Genomic DNA, 15,895 nt, shown 5'->3' with positions numbered 1-15,895 from the left:
GGTAGATAGAGCAATGTTTGCCATTTTAAGTTGTCCTATTTTCTTGAAGGACTAAAAATCATGATTAGCTATCAGCTTGGAGTATCTATAGCATGTCTGTTTATAGCTGATTTACTCAATATAGCTGTTGCAAAAGTTCAAAACCTCCCCATGTGAGAAGAAGTAATTGTGGAAGAGGATGAGAACACATGAAGGTTACAGAAATTTGGAAGCTGCAGCCAGAGGCTGAAAAGATATATGGCATCTCCTCTTTTTAAATGACATGCAAGGTCCCTGTGACTCATTTATTTTCTGAGGAAATCTGTATCATCTCTCTCATGTTAATAGAAAGTTAAAAATCTATGGATTCTCAAAATAATGGCTGTATTGAGCTTTTGTTGTTGATAGATAAGTAAGGGGAGGGCTTAATACTGAGTACCTTACAATGATGTTTTCCTGTGTCTCTGAGCCTTTTCATTTGCTTAATTATTCAACAAATGCAGTTAAAACAGTTTTGAAAACTTGGTTTCATGCATTTATCAGCCTGCTTCTCTCATGAAGTTAACAGGAATCTTGGCAAGATTGGGCTGAATAAAAACAGCAACGAGACTTTCTTTTGTTGAGAAAGATGTGTGTTTTTAATGGGAGCACTTAAAATCCCACCCCTTTAAGGCCCATATTAAATGTTGCAGAGAGGCAGATAGCATGGCATCCCTCTGGAGTAGGAGTTTGAGGCATCGAGAGTCACTCTTAGCTGAAATTGTCCTCAGAATGTTCTGTGAAGTCTTCTGTGAGATCTCCTGGCAGGTTGTGGAGGAGTGTGCTATATCACACCTAAGGTAGGAGATGGATGAGAAGTACAAACCTTGCTTGTCAGCCACTGAGAGTAAATAAACACAGTACAGAGATGAGAACGATAATTGATGTCAGTCTTCTTCGATGGATTGACTCTTCTGTCTGCTTCTTTTAGTTTTTATTTCACTTCCATGCAGCTTTTCTTCCATGAACTTGTTTCTTTCCTTTTGTTTCCCTTCCTGTCTTGCACACTAAGGGGGCTTTCCTGCTCTTTCTCTCTGGGCTTCATTATCTCACTCGCCTACTTGTGCTGCATCACAATTCCTACCCTCCCCCCGCTCCCCCCCATCAAACTTCCTATCTGTGGTCTTGTTAAATGAAATAACAGCAAGAGCGGTTGGTGTTGATGTTGCAGATACCAGGATGTCCAAAGCTGAGGGTGCAGCCATTAATATTCTGTCTGTAAGCTGTGGAAGACAGACTCCGAAGAGACGCCTAAGGACATGATTCCTCAGCGCCTCTGAAAGGTCAGACGTAGGACTTAACTTCTGTACTGTGCAGCTGTAGCTGTCACTTGGTGTTCACAGGCACTTAGATAAGATTAAAAACTAATATATCCCACATTTGAGAGAAGGTCAAATAATACGTGATCCAAACTCTATGTCTACTGGATCATGGGCAGGCACCTTTAAACACCCATTGCCTGCACACCCACAGTTCCCAAACTGTCTATGGGCCCCAATGCTACTTGACTTCCTTTGTTACGGGTTCAGGGTACAACTTGAAGTGGTTTGATTGTTGGGTGCCTGCTGTTGCATTGACAAGAGGAATCTACTGAGTAAGCCAGAAGACATACTATCAGAGATAGTGGGTAAGTGCTCAGACTGGTTGCCCAGAGTACCTGTGGCATCTCCATCGATAGTTGTTATCAAAACCCTTCTGGAAAATTCCTGAGCAATGCGATTTAACTTTGGAGTTAGCTCTGCACAAAGCAGGTGTTTTGAATAGATGACCTCCCCGAGTTCCTTTTAACCTAAGTTTTTTTTGGGGTGGTTTTTTTTTTTTTTGTTATTCTATGAGCATTAGTCTGCATTTATTGAATTGGAGTGTATGTGTGTAAACTTTGAGAAGCTTCCTGATATTCCTGATGCTCATATTGACTCATTTCCTTAATTCTTTCTCTAAAAAGGTGGGAATGTTGTTTCAGTTTGTCTCCACAGCACGCCTAAAAGCGTGGGGGGAGGGGGAAGTTTAAAAAACTTAGAATAAAGTTAATAATAATTAAAAACCCCACAAACAAAGAAAACCCTGCTGAACTTGATGGTGTGTACCTGCTCTGGTGGGGGTGGGGGGGTGGAGTAGATGATCTCCAGAGGTCCCTTCCAACCCCTGTCATTCTGTGATTCTGTGTGTGTGAATTTGTCTGATGTGAACAATGATGCAAAATGAGTCGTATTTTTAACAGCTGGTCAGCAGCATCTTAATAAAAATGGGAGGTGGGTGGAGAAACAACCACACCACAAAACCAACAAAAAAAACCCCCTAAAGACAAAAAGAAACCCCAAAGACCAAAAAAACCCAACCAACCAACCCACCCACCCAACAGCTTGGAGCAATGTTTCTTGAAATAGCTCTAAAATATGAAACTATTAAGATTAATCTGAATTAATCTATACAAAGTAAGAAAGATACCTGCTTAGATCACAGCAGCAGCAGGTGCTTGCAGCAGTATAAATAGAAAGCAATACAAATTGAGGTGCTTATTAAATTTGCCTTTATGATGCTTTGAAGAATTGCAGTGGAACAGAAAAGAAAAAAATAACCAAAGGCTCTGGCTTAGAAGGGTGATTTAAATAGCTGTGCTGCCAAAGGAAATGGATCATAAACTAGGGTAAGTGATAGAGTTGTTCAGAAAAGGTTATCTAACAGCGATTTGTCTCTAGCGTGCAGAGATTGGCTGAGAGCTTTGGAGGGATGTGATTGAACAGGGGAGGGCTTACTTTTTTTGGACAGTTTTAATACAGTTGAATTTTAATATATTTTCCAGGAGATTGCACTGTAATCCTTTCTAGCACGTATGTTTCTCAAGTTTTTCCTTGTTTCCCTTTTCCCCTTCCCCTAACTGACAAAAATGAATTCTGTGGGAAATGTTAATGTTTGGGAAATGGGCTCATTCAGAATTTTTGCTGCCTTTTTGGATGGGGCTTCAGTGAGGATCCTGTATGTTGCTCAGCATTTTCTAAAATTCTTGAAACACTGTAGGGCCTCCACAGAGAGGTGGCTGAGCAGAGCAACTAACAAATCGTCGAGTAAACCAGATCAGAGCAGCAGGCTCAACTGGCAGAGAGACTATTAAAAATGAATCAAAATCTGCAATGTTTTTTTCTTTAATGAGATACACAAATTGATTTAGTTTGGCAGGAATCATACTAGGAAATTGTAGCATGGGAAAATCGGTGCTTTGGGGAGCAGTGAATTGCCCTGCTTGAGATCCAAGATCCTACTTTTTAATGTAGCAAAACACAAGCACGCTTGCTGGCAGGGAGGAGGTCTGTGGTGGCACAGTGTTGCTCCTGCACACTTCTCATCTCAGTTACTCTCTTAGAAAATGCCTGCCGTACAAACAGTGAAGGCATCTAGATTAGAAATGGTGATAACACACGTGCACACGCAGAACAGGTAGAGACGTTATCGCAGAGCGAAGGGGCAAAGGGAACGCATGTGGACAACAGGACTCCTGACATCCATGGCCAGATCTCCCTGGCACTGCATGTGTGGGCTTATGGAAGCTAAAGTGGCTTGCATACTGTACCAACCATATACTATATTTTACCTGTGGTTAGGAATTCAGTTGCATCCATATGCTTATGAGTTGCATGAAAAAGATGACTTAGTGCACGAGCATGACTACCCTTGGAAAAGTTTGGATCTGTTCAGCAGGGAATGAAGCTGGTATCGTGCACTAAGCTTATTTGGGTTAATGCACGATTTTGTATCATCCGTGACTTTCCAAGAGCACTGTGAACATAGCAGATTGCTTTAAAAACAACCTGAGTGGAAAGGAAGGCTGTACAGGAATAAATGAGAAGGGGCAATATGAATACTGTTACGAAGGGAGATGTAATGTTTTGGTCTTGATAAGTGCTTTAAAAGGTCGCTTGTACTTTACGGTGGTTGAACTGTGGTACTGATCAATAGCTGTTTGCTGAATGTTGTAGAGGAACTTCTGAGACATCCTTCTCTGACTACCTGGGCTTGCTCATAATGGACTTTGTTACACAGGTCCATAGTGTCTGCTTTTGCTTCTGAGTTTCTGAGCTGGTGGGAAGTCCTGGCAGTAGGACTGTAAATAGGAGTTCATAAGTAGCTGGTGCAAGAACCAGCGTTGCAGAACTGATTAGGCAAAACCAGGCTTATGTTTGAGGGTGGCTTTGCTGGGAAACTCCCTTTGGTTAGACTGTGCAGAACTTTTTTCTTTCTGTCCCAGTAATTTTATTAAGTCTTAATTAAACTTTCTGCATTTAAATTAGTTTACATTAATGTCACACTGTCTTATTATGTGTATATTGACAGACACTAACAGGGATTTGATCAGCCTAATCCAGCTGTATGTAATTATGTGCCTTCTCCTTAAATAATTGCAAACAGAGTCTATCCATCATGGCAGGAAAGCCTGCTGCTTTATTATAATGTGGTATTGTTTAGTGAAATGTAATAAGACTTCAGGTTTAAGCTTGGAAGTAAACAGAATGAGATTTTAATGAGACCAGTGATAGGAAGAAAAAACTGTCCCCACCCATCCTGTGTCGCAAGTCTCCATTCTTATCTTCCCTTCCTCCCCAAAAAAGGTGTCCCAATTGCATTGTTGTCATGCTGATGTTGAGAACATTTCTGTAATTTGAAAGGAATTTGGGAAAGGCGCGGATATCTGGTGGCTGGAGGAAGAGCTCTAGCCTAAACCTGTGGTGCTGTTCCAATGTAAGGTGGACGTTTTTATTTCATTCATTGATAACTTGATTACCCGCATCAAATGAGAGCGTGTAGGAGGCAACAAAGGTGGGAATGAAATCTGCCAAACCACAGCACTGCACAAGCTCTAAAGCACTGCCCTGCTTGGGAAAAAAGTGAGGGACTAACACAGGCACCCACTTCAATGATTGTATTTGGGTTGATTTCTGTGTGATTTAGTTACTCTCCCATGTCGCGCAGTCCTCCCCTGGCATGTGTATAAGCAGGGAGAGACAGGCACGGTGCCAGCAGTTGTTCCTCAGCCTCCTACTGGAAAACCATCCATGCCAAGAAGAGCTTGAAAAACCAGAACTTCAGACAAGCCCTGACAAGGGTGAGTTTGAGATCTGAACCCCTCATTCAGCATACTCTGGCATTACATCCAGCTTGCTTTAAATCTGCGAATACCTCCAAGTTACTTCATAAAATAAAATGGTAAGCGCCACTGTTGGTGAAGTGCTGTCCATTGTTCCCTGCAGGACTGTCTCCGGAGGATTTCAGGAGTCCAGGTACACACCCATCTTACTTTCTCCTATTGCAGGTAGTTCTGTGTCTTGAGCCAGAAGAGGGAGATTTCCCTTTGTGCCTCCTGAAGAAAGAAACTGTTTCACAAATAGTTCGAGTCCAGCATACACAGATTGTCTTGCGGTCAGGAAGTACGGATGCTGTTTCTAGATGTTGCCCTGGTATCTTGGGAGCTGTTCTTTCAGCTTTTCTTTTCTGTCGGTCACTCTCCATCATTCCCCTCTCCAGTGCACACACACGCATGTATGCACGCACCCCTGCTGCCCCAGGCTCATCCTTTGCCTTTGTTTTTTTTGTGGGTTTAGATTGAACAATCCGTTCTTGCTGTGGGCATGGATTTTTTGCCTGCCAAGTTTTAGCCTGGACTGAATTTTCAGTGCCAAAGTTTTAATGACAGTAGAATTATAATGAAAAGCAGCGACAGTCCCTTAACTCTCCTGTTTGCATTACAAAACTGTAACACCAGGCTTCGGACTTGCTGGCGTTCTGCCTGGCGTGTGTCACAGGGATCTGTTTCAAACACGTTTATAGTGATGCTGTCTCACGGAGTAACTCTGTTGGGAGCCTGGTAGTTTGAACAGGAGAAGTTAACAACCAGATCGCATGCTGGATCGTAGGAAGAGTGTTTCCCATCTAGGTCATCATCAGCTCAGAGGATGAGCGCTGCTACCCTCTGGTGACAGTTCAGCTTGTGGTGTGAGTTAGCAGCGACAGTCCAGGTCTCGGTGGGCTTGTGACCTTGATGCAGCTGTACTGGAAAACAGAAATGTATTTTCACACCGGATTCCTATTGCTGCACCTTCTTGCAGGTGCCAAACGCTTGGGGTTGGTCTGGGAGAGCAGCATGTGAATTTTGAGGAGCTCCGACACCAGTGACTCATTTATTTTGATTTATTTATTTAGCATTGCTATTTAGAAACTGACTGAATTTTCATAAATACACTGGAAAGATAAATGTTTTGTATCCAAAGGAGTCTTGTCAGGAACAGCTGAGAAAATTGCTTTTTAAGAAGACAGCTGAGCAAACGCATAATATCAAGTCGTATGCTAGGTGTTGTGGTTTACTGCATTTATGCGCAAGATCATCTGTAGCTGTATAAATGGCGAATGGCAAGCTCTTCTCTTACAGCCTCCCCTAAGAATTGAATTCATGCAGTGACAGAAATTATGTGTTTGTTTTTCTTGTGTTTACTGAAAACATTAGTCGTATTTCTTCATTAGACTGCCTGTTGCAAAAGTTGTCTTGATGCTGGTTCTTTATCTACAAAGAAAAAGATGGGTTATTTATCCACCTGTTCATGGAGCAAAAGGACTTGCCTTTTTATTTTTTTTTAATTGAGTTCTGGTCTGTTTCTTTGCTGCATTCTGGGCAGATAGGATTGTACTGCACCAAAAATACCGTCACCTCATCTCTGTTTAACAATGCCTTCCCAGATGCAGAGATCGTGGCTTTTTGTTTCTAATACAGATTACTCGCTATATCCAAGTCCTCAGAATTGTGAAAATTATATTGAAATAGCTTTTTGCTTTGGCGGCCTTGTTCTCTCTGACTTTCTGGCAGCATTCAATGCTGGCTTTCATTTTCCAAATGCTGTGAGTAGTTTGGAGGCTCTCAAAGCTACATTACAGTAAATGTGATGTTGCAGTAATGATGGGTCAATTTAGATTTAGGTCTGTAATTTGGAAAAAAAAAAAAACCACCACCCCTCACTAAAAAATAATGTTAAACTGACTTCAAACAGCATCTTAATAGTTCCATATTGTTATGCGTGTAATTAAAAGCTTTTACCCTTGAAAACAGGGTTGTTTTGATTTGCTAATCTTAATTCCTTGCTACAGTCAAATAGACTGAGGTAAATTATTATGATATTAGGAACTGGCCTCATGCTGTAATGTGAAAATCCATTTTTCACAGAGAAAACAATTTTCTCTTAAGGCTTTTCTTCATTTTTAGCACACTCTGAAATCATGACAGATAGTGTCACCGAAACATGAAGATCTCAAATTCAGCATTGCAAGCATTATCTTCAGCTATGCATCAATTCTGCTGTGCAACTTCTCTTTAAAAGTAACGAGCTGGGTGACCCAGAGCATTTGACAGTGCAGAAGCCAAAGTTATTTGTGTGGCTGTTCCTGCAGAGTCCGTGCTTGCTTAGGTTGCTCGTTTTGTTAGGGGGATGGCTTGTACAAATGAAAAGTTTCTTTTTTAAGCAGGTAATAATCATTTCCCCTTGTTAGTGGTCACACAGAGCCGTGTTTAGGTACCAAAAGGAACTGTCCTGCAGCTGGAATAGTCACTTCATCATGGGGCTGCTTTTGTGTTGCTGAAAGTGGGTTGGCTGGGGAGGTTTGGGGGAGGGAGGGAGGATGTGACTGGGATTAAAGTGTTTTGTTAATCCTCTGGACAGGCTTGCTCTTTAGGGTTCAGCTGTCTTAGTCAAATTGGCAAATTTCTGCTCTGTCCATCTTTGTCACCCACACAAGTGATTACACAGAACGTTTTGCTCCTGTAGACCCTGTCAAATAATGAAGATTTTTTTAACTATCATTTTACATTTAGTGTTTAAAATGGAGTGTAATAATTGTGCTTGAATGTGATGGAAATAGTGCTGGACAATCACTCTTGCAGTTGCATAAAAACTGTTACGATTAAGCTTTTATTTTTTAAAAGCCCCTCCTCAGAGCCAGGTTTGCAAGGCATTAGGTGCCTAACGTGCCTGACAAACGCAGGAGCAGATTTAGCTTCTGTCTTGGTGTTGCAGTTGGGTGTGAACTGGTCTAAGTGCTCGTGTAAATCCTTCTCAGGTAGGAGTCATCTAAAGGGATGAAGGCATTCTTCATAAGAGATGTGAAGATTGTTATTTTTGTCTCTTACACCTGCCAAAACTGAAACACAATGAAAAAAACAAGTGACGAAGTTGGACCTGTGTGGATGGAAAAGCTGTGTGCAGAACTGGGGTCTCTGGAGACCCCGACTAGAGCTCTGTGCACAAGTATTCTTGTGTGGAGAAGCTGACTGCTTATGGCTTGGATGGGTGCACTCTTCGCTGGGTAAAAAACTGACTGGATGGCCGGGCCCAAAGGGTTGTGATGAATGGAGTTAAATCCAGCTGGCGGCCGGTCACAAGTGGTGGTCCCAGGGCTCAGAACTGGGGCCGGTTTTGTGTAATATCTTTATCAATGACCTGAATGAGGGGATCAAGTGCACCCTAAGTAAGTTTGCAGATGACACCAAGTTAGGTGGGACTGTTGATCTGCTGGAGGGTCGGAAGGCTCTGCAGAGGGATCTGGACAGGCTGGATCGATGGGCCCAGGCCAATGGTATGAGGTTCAACAAGGCCAAGTGCCGGGTCCTGCACTTGGGTCACAACAACCCCATGCAACGCTACAGGCTTGGGGACGAGTGGCTGGAAAGCTGCCCTGCAGAAAAGGACCTGTGGGTGCTGGTTGACAGCCGGCTGAATATGAGCCAGCAGTGTGCCCAGGTGGCCAAGAAGGCCAACGGCATCCTGGCCTGTATCAGAAACAGTGTGGCCAGCAGGAGTAGGGAGGTGATCGTGCCCCTGTACTCGGCTCTGGTGAGGCTGCACCTCGAATCCTGTGTTCAGTTTTGGGCCCCTCCCTACAAGAAGGACATTGAGGTGCTGGAGTGTGTCCAGAGAAGGGCAATGAAGCTGGTGAAGTGCCTGAAGCACAAGCCTTATGAGGAGTGGTTGAGAGCTGTGTGTGTTCTGCTGGGACCCTGCAAGCAGAGCTCTCTGTGCCAGTGGCCTGGGGCTTCAGCAGCACAATCCTCTTTCACTGGTGGGAAGGGTGGTCTTTATCATGAGGCCGGGGAGTGCTCCTGTTTTAACCGCTCAGTGCTTAGCACTGGTTCCTAGCTAACTAGGCTTCCTGTAGCCCCTTGGGTCTTTACCTCCTCCTCTTTCCTTCTCTTGGGCTTGACTTTTCTTCCAGCCTCTGTACAGCAGCTCCAGCTGCAGTACCCTAAAATAATCAGCCCAGTAGCAGAAATAAGTAACAAGCTGATAAGATTGTTGGTTTTAGTTCTTCTTGACTCTGATGCTGGTGTGTCCCGGTGATTGGGAACTTCTGGTTTTGGGGCTTTTTAATGCTAAAATAATATGAAGAGTATTGTCTGCTTAGGTGTCTTGTGTCCTTTTTCCCCACTGCTGGCAGGCAATTTGAACACAATGTGTCCTGATTATCTGCTGGTTTGTTGTCTGTTTTGGGATTTTTTTTAATGTGTAAGTAACATCCATGGCCCTAGGGGAAAATGCAAATGATAAAAAGCAATTCTTGTCAGATTGTTTGAAATTCAAGATGTTTTGCTGTTCTGGAAATGTTACAGTATCAGTAGCAGGTTAGACCAGGTTAATCCAAATTGGCTTGCAAACACTTGTAATTTTGGATTTGGAGAAAAATTATTCAGCTTAACACGGCTAATACATTCATGCTGTAAGGCTGGTGATAATAAGTTCTTTAGACATCTAGATGTGCAATTACACTAAATGCAGGTAAACAAAATCTTTTGTGCATGCGTTGCATGTAGAAGGAGATGCAGAATTGCAATACTCAGCAAGTGCTGGTGTAGCTGGAGTCAGGGCTGCTGTTCCTGGCTCACAGGAATAGCTGTGTGTAGTGTGAGGAGCTTTTAATTGCTGATTACTAATGGTCAGGTTTAATTTTACAAAAAAAAGGAGACAGCCAATTGCCATAAATTCTGGTTGGAAGATTGTTGATATGTTTTGAAGGATACCAGTGCCCACAAGTTTCATTACAGCCTTCTGGTACAAAATTACCTCTGCTTAACTGTAGCTGACGTGCTTTAAGATCCTGGCAAATGCTTCAGCATTGGTATGAGTGACTTCAGCAAGTCCACTGATTTATGCTCTTAGGTTTTGAGGTTGGCTCTGCAAAACAGTTCAGAGTAACTTAACCCAGAAGGTAGAATGAAGAGCACTTTTATATATAAAAAGCAATTTGGATGATGGGCAAGAAGGAATGTAATTGCTGTAGACATCAAGCCAGAGTACTAAATTTGTGAATTTTTACTATGTTGAAGAGTGATGTCTTTAGGTTTGTCTTCAGTAGTGTGAACTTCTTAATGTTTTGTTCTGCTTGAAACCTTAGCTTTTCAGTGTCAAGTCGGAGCACTGCAGTGTCAGAGAGAAGAGGTAGTCTCTGTGAAATGGATATTTCAAACAACTATACCAAGCCAACACTCATTTGCTTGACTTGGCAGTTGAGATGGTTTCTTTCTAGCCAGCAGATTCCTGCTTTGGGAGAAACTTTGCTATAGTGAACTTAAAAATAATCTTTTCACCCCATGCAGTTTTAGTACAAAATGTTAAATTGCGAAATTCATAAAAGGAAGGTGAAGTTACAGTCTCTGGCTAGTGCCAGACTCCTGTCATGCTGTTGTGGACTATGGATATTCCACTTTTGCTCAAGTCTGTTAATCCCTTCTATGCTATTCCTATAAATGTCCCAGTTGAGGGAGTAAAAGCAGTAGTTGAACTAGTTTGGTGCTTGTTTCCAGCCTTGGCAGATACTTGGGCCAGGTTAAGCAGTTACCAGAAACAGGAAGCAGCCTTAGGAGGACGCATACAGTCTGCGGCAGTGAGCCCTCTCCTCTTTGGGGGAGACTAGGAATGGAAAGGAGACTCTTGGCTTCCGTTTGGGGAGAAAAAGTGAATTTCCAGTTCTTCTGCACTGTGAGGGTAGCTGATCGCTCAGGTTCCAGTTCCTACAAGATTGAAGTACCTGTGGGACATCACTTTCTCATGGCCCTTCTGATAGCTACTTGCTCTGAGACATTTTACATGGGCAATGCTAACTAGACTGTTATTACACCCATCCCAATGCTGTATTATTTCCTTCGTCTCTTTGCTTGAGTTTTGCCTTCCCAGTGTGCAAGCAGGGTCATGACTAGCTGAAGGATGTAGCTCAGTAACATGAGATAATTTGTTCTCCTCGGCCACGCACACCACAGGGAATGAGACCCTAACGTTGTAATCCTGGCCCTGGCCCTGACTTGCTGTACTGTCTGTATCTGTTTCTTCCTTTCCGTAATTACCAGTAGTCACCTGCCTTCCAGTGAAGTTCATGGGTGGCTGGTAAGAGGCTTGGCAGTGGAAAGGGATAACTGTGGCTCTCTTACTCTGCTTGCACAACACGGGCTGTAAAATTTTGTCTTACGCAGGAGAGCACTGGTTTTTAACTGCTGTTTCATACCAACATGAACATAGCAGCATGTACAACATCCCAGACCTTTCCTGTGAGGGCGAGTGTTGTCTCTGCCAGTATTACGCAGTTGCTGCAAGTCGCGTCCGGGCTCCTAGTGGTATCAGGGGCCTGGCACCAACTTGTAGAGATTCACTGCTTCCATTTTATGGTTCAGTTAAGATGAACCCTAAGGCTCATCTCTCTGAAAACTGTGGGCCAGTTTCTGTGCAAGTCTGTCTCTGCCAGTAGCAAAGCCAAGTAGCCAAGTAACCCAGTCTACTGGAAATGTATTTGGAGATTGATGCCAGATTCCCAAACTGGAGAGCATCAGCTTGCAATTCAAGTGGTGCTGACATTTGCGGGAAGGCTTTCTGTTCTAAGCCATCAGATGTTAGCTAGTGTATGTAATTAACTTGGTACAATTTTGCTTCAGAATTAAATATTCATTCAAAAGAGACTTAAAAAAACATCCTGATGTTTTTAATGTCTGGGTAGCAAGTGATGCTGTGTAGTGCAAGGCATACATTTATTGTTAGAAGGATTGGTTTCATGGCAACTCCTCTTTGTTACTATGGTACACAGAAAGTCCCAAAGGCTTTTACTGTCCATCACTTCTTGGGTCTTGTGAGTAATCCGGATACAAAACCCACTGACGTACATTAACAGTGGAGACAGAAAACAATATGAAAATACTATAGCCTGAAATGCTCTGGTTGTCTAGTTACCCCAAAGGGCAAATGTAAAACTTTGTTTTGCATAGTAGTTTTTCTAGAGTTTGGTAATAAAGCTTGTGACCAGAGCAGGAGGAGAACAAAACGGAAATGGAAGGGGTAAAACAGAGTTTTCTTTTGCCCCAGAGGAAATTCAAGAGTTAGTCAGAGAAGTGATAAACAACAAAACCAAACCAGAAACCCATAGCTTGTGGAAGGTGGAATACCAAGGACTCTGCCCTGAATCAGTAGGAGAGCTGAGGATTTGCTGAGAAAAAACAGTTACCAAAGTTTAGAAATTAAGTAGTGTTGTGTGTCCACCATGCACTGAAGCTCCATCCAATTCCTATTTACCTTCCCTTTGTGAAGTTCACTGACCCCTTCTGGTCTCTCTAAATCTGTTACGTATTTCGATTCTAATGCTGCAGCTTGCAGAAGGAATTGGTTTTTTCTAAGACTTGAACTTTATTGTTTCCTCTTCTGAAAATCATCCCAATCACCAAAATTTCCCTTTTATGCTTCATCAAAACTCAAATGAAGCGTTTGCCTCAGAGTCCAGGCTGAATTGGCAAAGTTTATGACCGGAAGAAACAACTGCTTGAAAGGGTGTGTGCATGGGATGCGGAACCAGTGAATCCAGCTGAACGCTGAGATCCTGTCACGCTTGATGGCTTTTTTTTCTTGTTGCTGATTTTTTTAAATTGTAGCCGGGAAGGACCACGTAAAGACAAAAACACTGACCCATTGATTTGCTCTCGGTTTCCCAGTGCCACATGGTTGCTCTGATAGTCTTGTCACTTCCATAAGTTTGAGTTAATAGACTTATTTGACATTTTACCCTATTTGATGGCAATATCTCACCAACCTAATTGGCTGGATGAGATTCACAGCAGGCAGGTTGCTGCTGTTATGAGAAAGGATGAAAACTCCTTTGTAGTTGCATGTAACCTATAGATGGGGATTCTTGTTTTGTACATGAACGTTTTAGTTCAGTTTTGCTCCTGTGGTCAGGCTGACAAATAAGGTTGAGTGTTAACACCAACAGAAAGCATCCCACTTTCAGTGAAAACCACTTCTTTTTTTAAAAAAGTAGTCATAAGACAACTTGTAGCATTGACCAGAGATGACACATCAAGAGGAAATTGTGTATGTGGTGAAGTGAGCGAGCTTTGCAGCTTTGCTTGTTGACACATGCTCATCACCTACAGCGGCATGCTAATATCATCTTCATATTTTGATAGAAAGAAGGAAAGAAAAGAGGCAGTTACTTTAACCCACTAATTTCTTCATATGTTTTCTTCCGAGTTTGTTAGGGAGTGATGGAAAAACATGAGTTCACAGTTTACACAGAATCACACAGAATCACTCAGAATCACTAAGGTTGGAAAAGACCTGTAAGATCATCGAGTCCAACCATCAACTAACACCACCATGCCCATTAAACCATGTCCCACAATGCCTCATCCACATGTTCCTTGAACACCTCCAGTGATGGTGACTCCACCACCTCCCTGGGCAGCCTGTTCTAGTGTTTCACCACTCTCAGTAAAGAAATTTTTCCTAATATCCAGTCTAAACCTCCCCTGACACAACTTGAGGCCATTTCCTCTTGTCCTCTTTACTTTCAATTCAACTCAACATTGGACACCAGTAATTGTGTACCCTCCAAATTTGTGTTGCGATACATCTCTGGCCTGTATCCAGCCAGCTATTGTGCTGCTGCAGAAATGGGGGGGTGTGGCAAAGAGGAACATAGCCAAACAGTTGGCATCCTCCCTCCCCCCGGCACGGTCAGTGAGTTACACAGCTGTAGGCAGCTTAGGGGTAAAAAAAACTTAAGGTGTGGAAATACTAAGCACCTACTAATTCTCCTTATTTCACAGAGGCCTTCACATTGTGCGGTGTTTTTGTTAATCTCACTTTATAGATAGTTCTGCTTTTAAAAATCGGTCTAGTAGATGCTCAGAGCAACTACCTTATTAATAACTGCTTGTCTACACCAGTGATTTGTAAGCAGGCTGGTTATCATTTGGGATCTTTTTCTTATAAAAATGACAGCTGTAATGAGAGTGACAGCACTGAGCCATGTTATGATTTAAACTTTGTTCTATGGCAGCAGAACCAGAAGTGTAAGTTAAGCAGCTCTTTCCCCACATTTCTTCCTTTTAGAATACCCTGTGTTCTAATAAATACCTGGTGTCAATGATAAATGCTTAATGTTTTTCCTTATGGGAGGTGCGGGCTTGTCCTTCCTCGTTCCGTAGCTTTGTGGGGAGCCACAGACCTTTAGTTGGGAGCCTGCTGCTGTTAGAAGGGGCAGCTGGTACTCTGTGTTGACACAAGAGTAATTCGTATCATTTTCATTAAATCTTTAGCTGTGTTATCTTGTTTGCCTTGGAGGATAAAATGTATGGTGCTGGGCTTTGTTCCTGGCTTAACAGAGTGCAAGTTCAGTGCTCTTGGACAAATACGTGCACTGTGATGAACTGCTGTAGTTTTTATGGGGAAAGTGTTATTGATGAGCTAAGAAAGTGCACTGCGATTCCGTTTCCTTGAAAGAAACTGCATAGATGTTGGTGCCAGTTGGATAAAAGATTTACCAAGTGGAGCTGCAAATGGTTTTAATAACTAGAATATGTGTACATCTTGCTCAATAGAATTGGTTTTTTTCCTTCTCTTGTAGTTTCTTGCACAGTCAGCTGCTTGAAGGAGAAGGAATTCCTCAACCCCTTGTTGCAAAAGACCTTAGACTGTTTTCTGCTGCTCAACTCCCTTTGCTCCCCCGTTCCAGCGAACAAAAGATCCTAAGAGGAGGATGAGGCAGCTAAGAGGAAAACCCAAAAAAGAGACCTCCAAAGATAAAAAGGAGAGAAAACAGGCGATGCAAGAGGCCCGGCAACAAATCACCACCGTCGTGCTTCCCACGCTGGCTGTTGTAGTACTGCTGATTGTTGTATTTGTTTATGTAGCGACTCGTCCAAATACAACTGAATGATGCAGCTTTTCAGACTTTCTAGCTCTGGGGTATCAACAATTTCATCAAGAGCCAAAAGGAACACTCTGCCACTCTTTTAGTACTTTATAAAGGAACTTGCTGGTATTTTCAGTCTTTGTCTTGGTTCGGGTCCAGCAGATTCTCTTTAGGAATGTAACATAAAACGTATTAGTGAATGTGCCAGTACGTTTTATGGTCCGGTTCATGTGCCTTTCAGAGTTTTAAAATGGTGTTTTTCTTAAATCTGTTTGAAGCTCTATATTGTAAAAGGAAATCGTGTTCTGCTATAAATTTGTAAAAAATCAGCTTTCGGCTTTTATCACTGTTATGGATAATGTTGCTCCCATGAGCTCTTGTATGTCTATTTCAGAACTTCCAAAGAAGTACATTTCTTCCTTGTACTGAATGTCCTATGAAGTGCTTTGATTCAGAAAGGATATATTTATTTTTTGAATAAAAGAGAGAAGTCTTGGAATCTTCAAATTATTTTGCAAAAAATGTGACTTATTGTGAAAACCTACATTGTGTAATAATTTTTTCATTAAACACTATATGGTTCACTCAAAAAGAATTTCTTTTTGCTGTGAGATGCCAACATGCAAAGTGAATACTTCGGGATCCGCCAGAAGGAATCTTACAGAAATGGGACAGGGAG

The sequence above is a fragment of the Gavia stellata genome, chromosome 1 (assembly GCF_030936135.1).
Source record: "Gavia stellata isolate bGavSte3 chromosome 1, bGavSte3.hap2, whole genome shotgun sequence".
NCBI lineage: Eukaryota > Metazoa > Chordata > Aves > Gaviiformes > Gaviidae > Gavia > Gavia stellata.
This window is presented reverse-complemented; position numbering follows the sequence as displayed.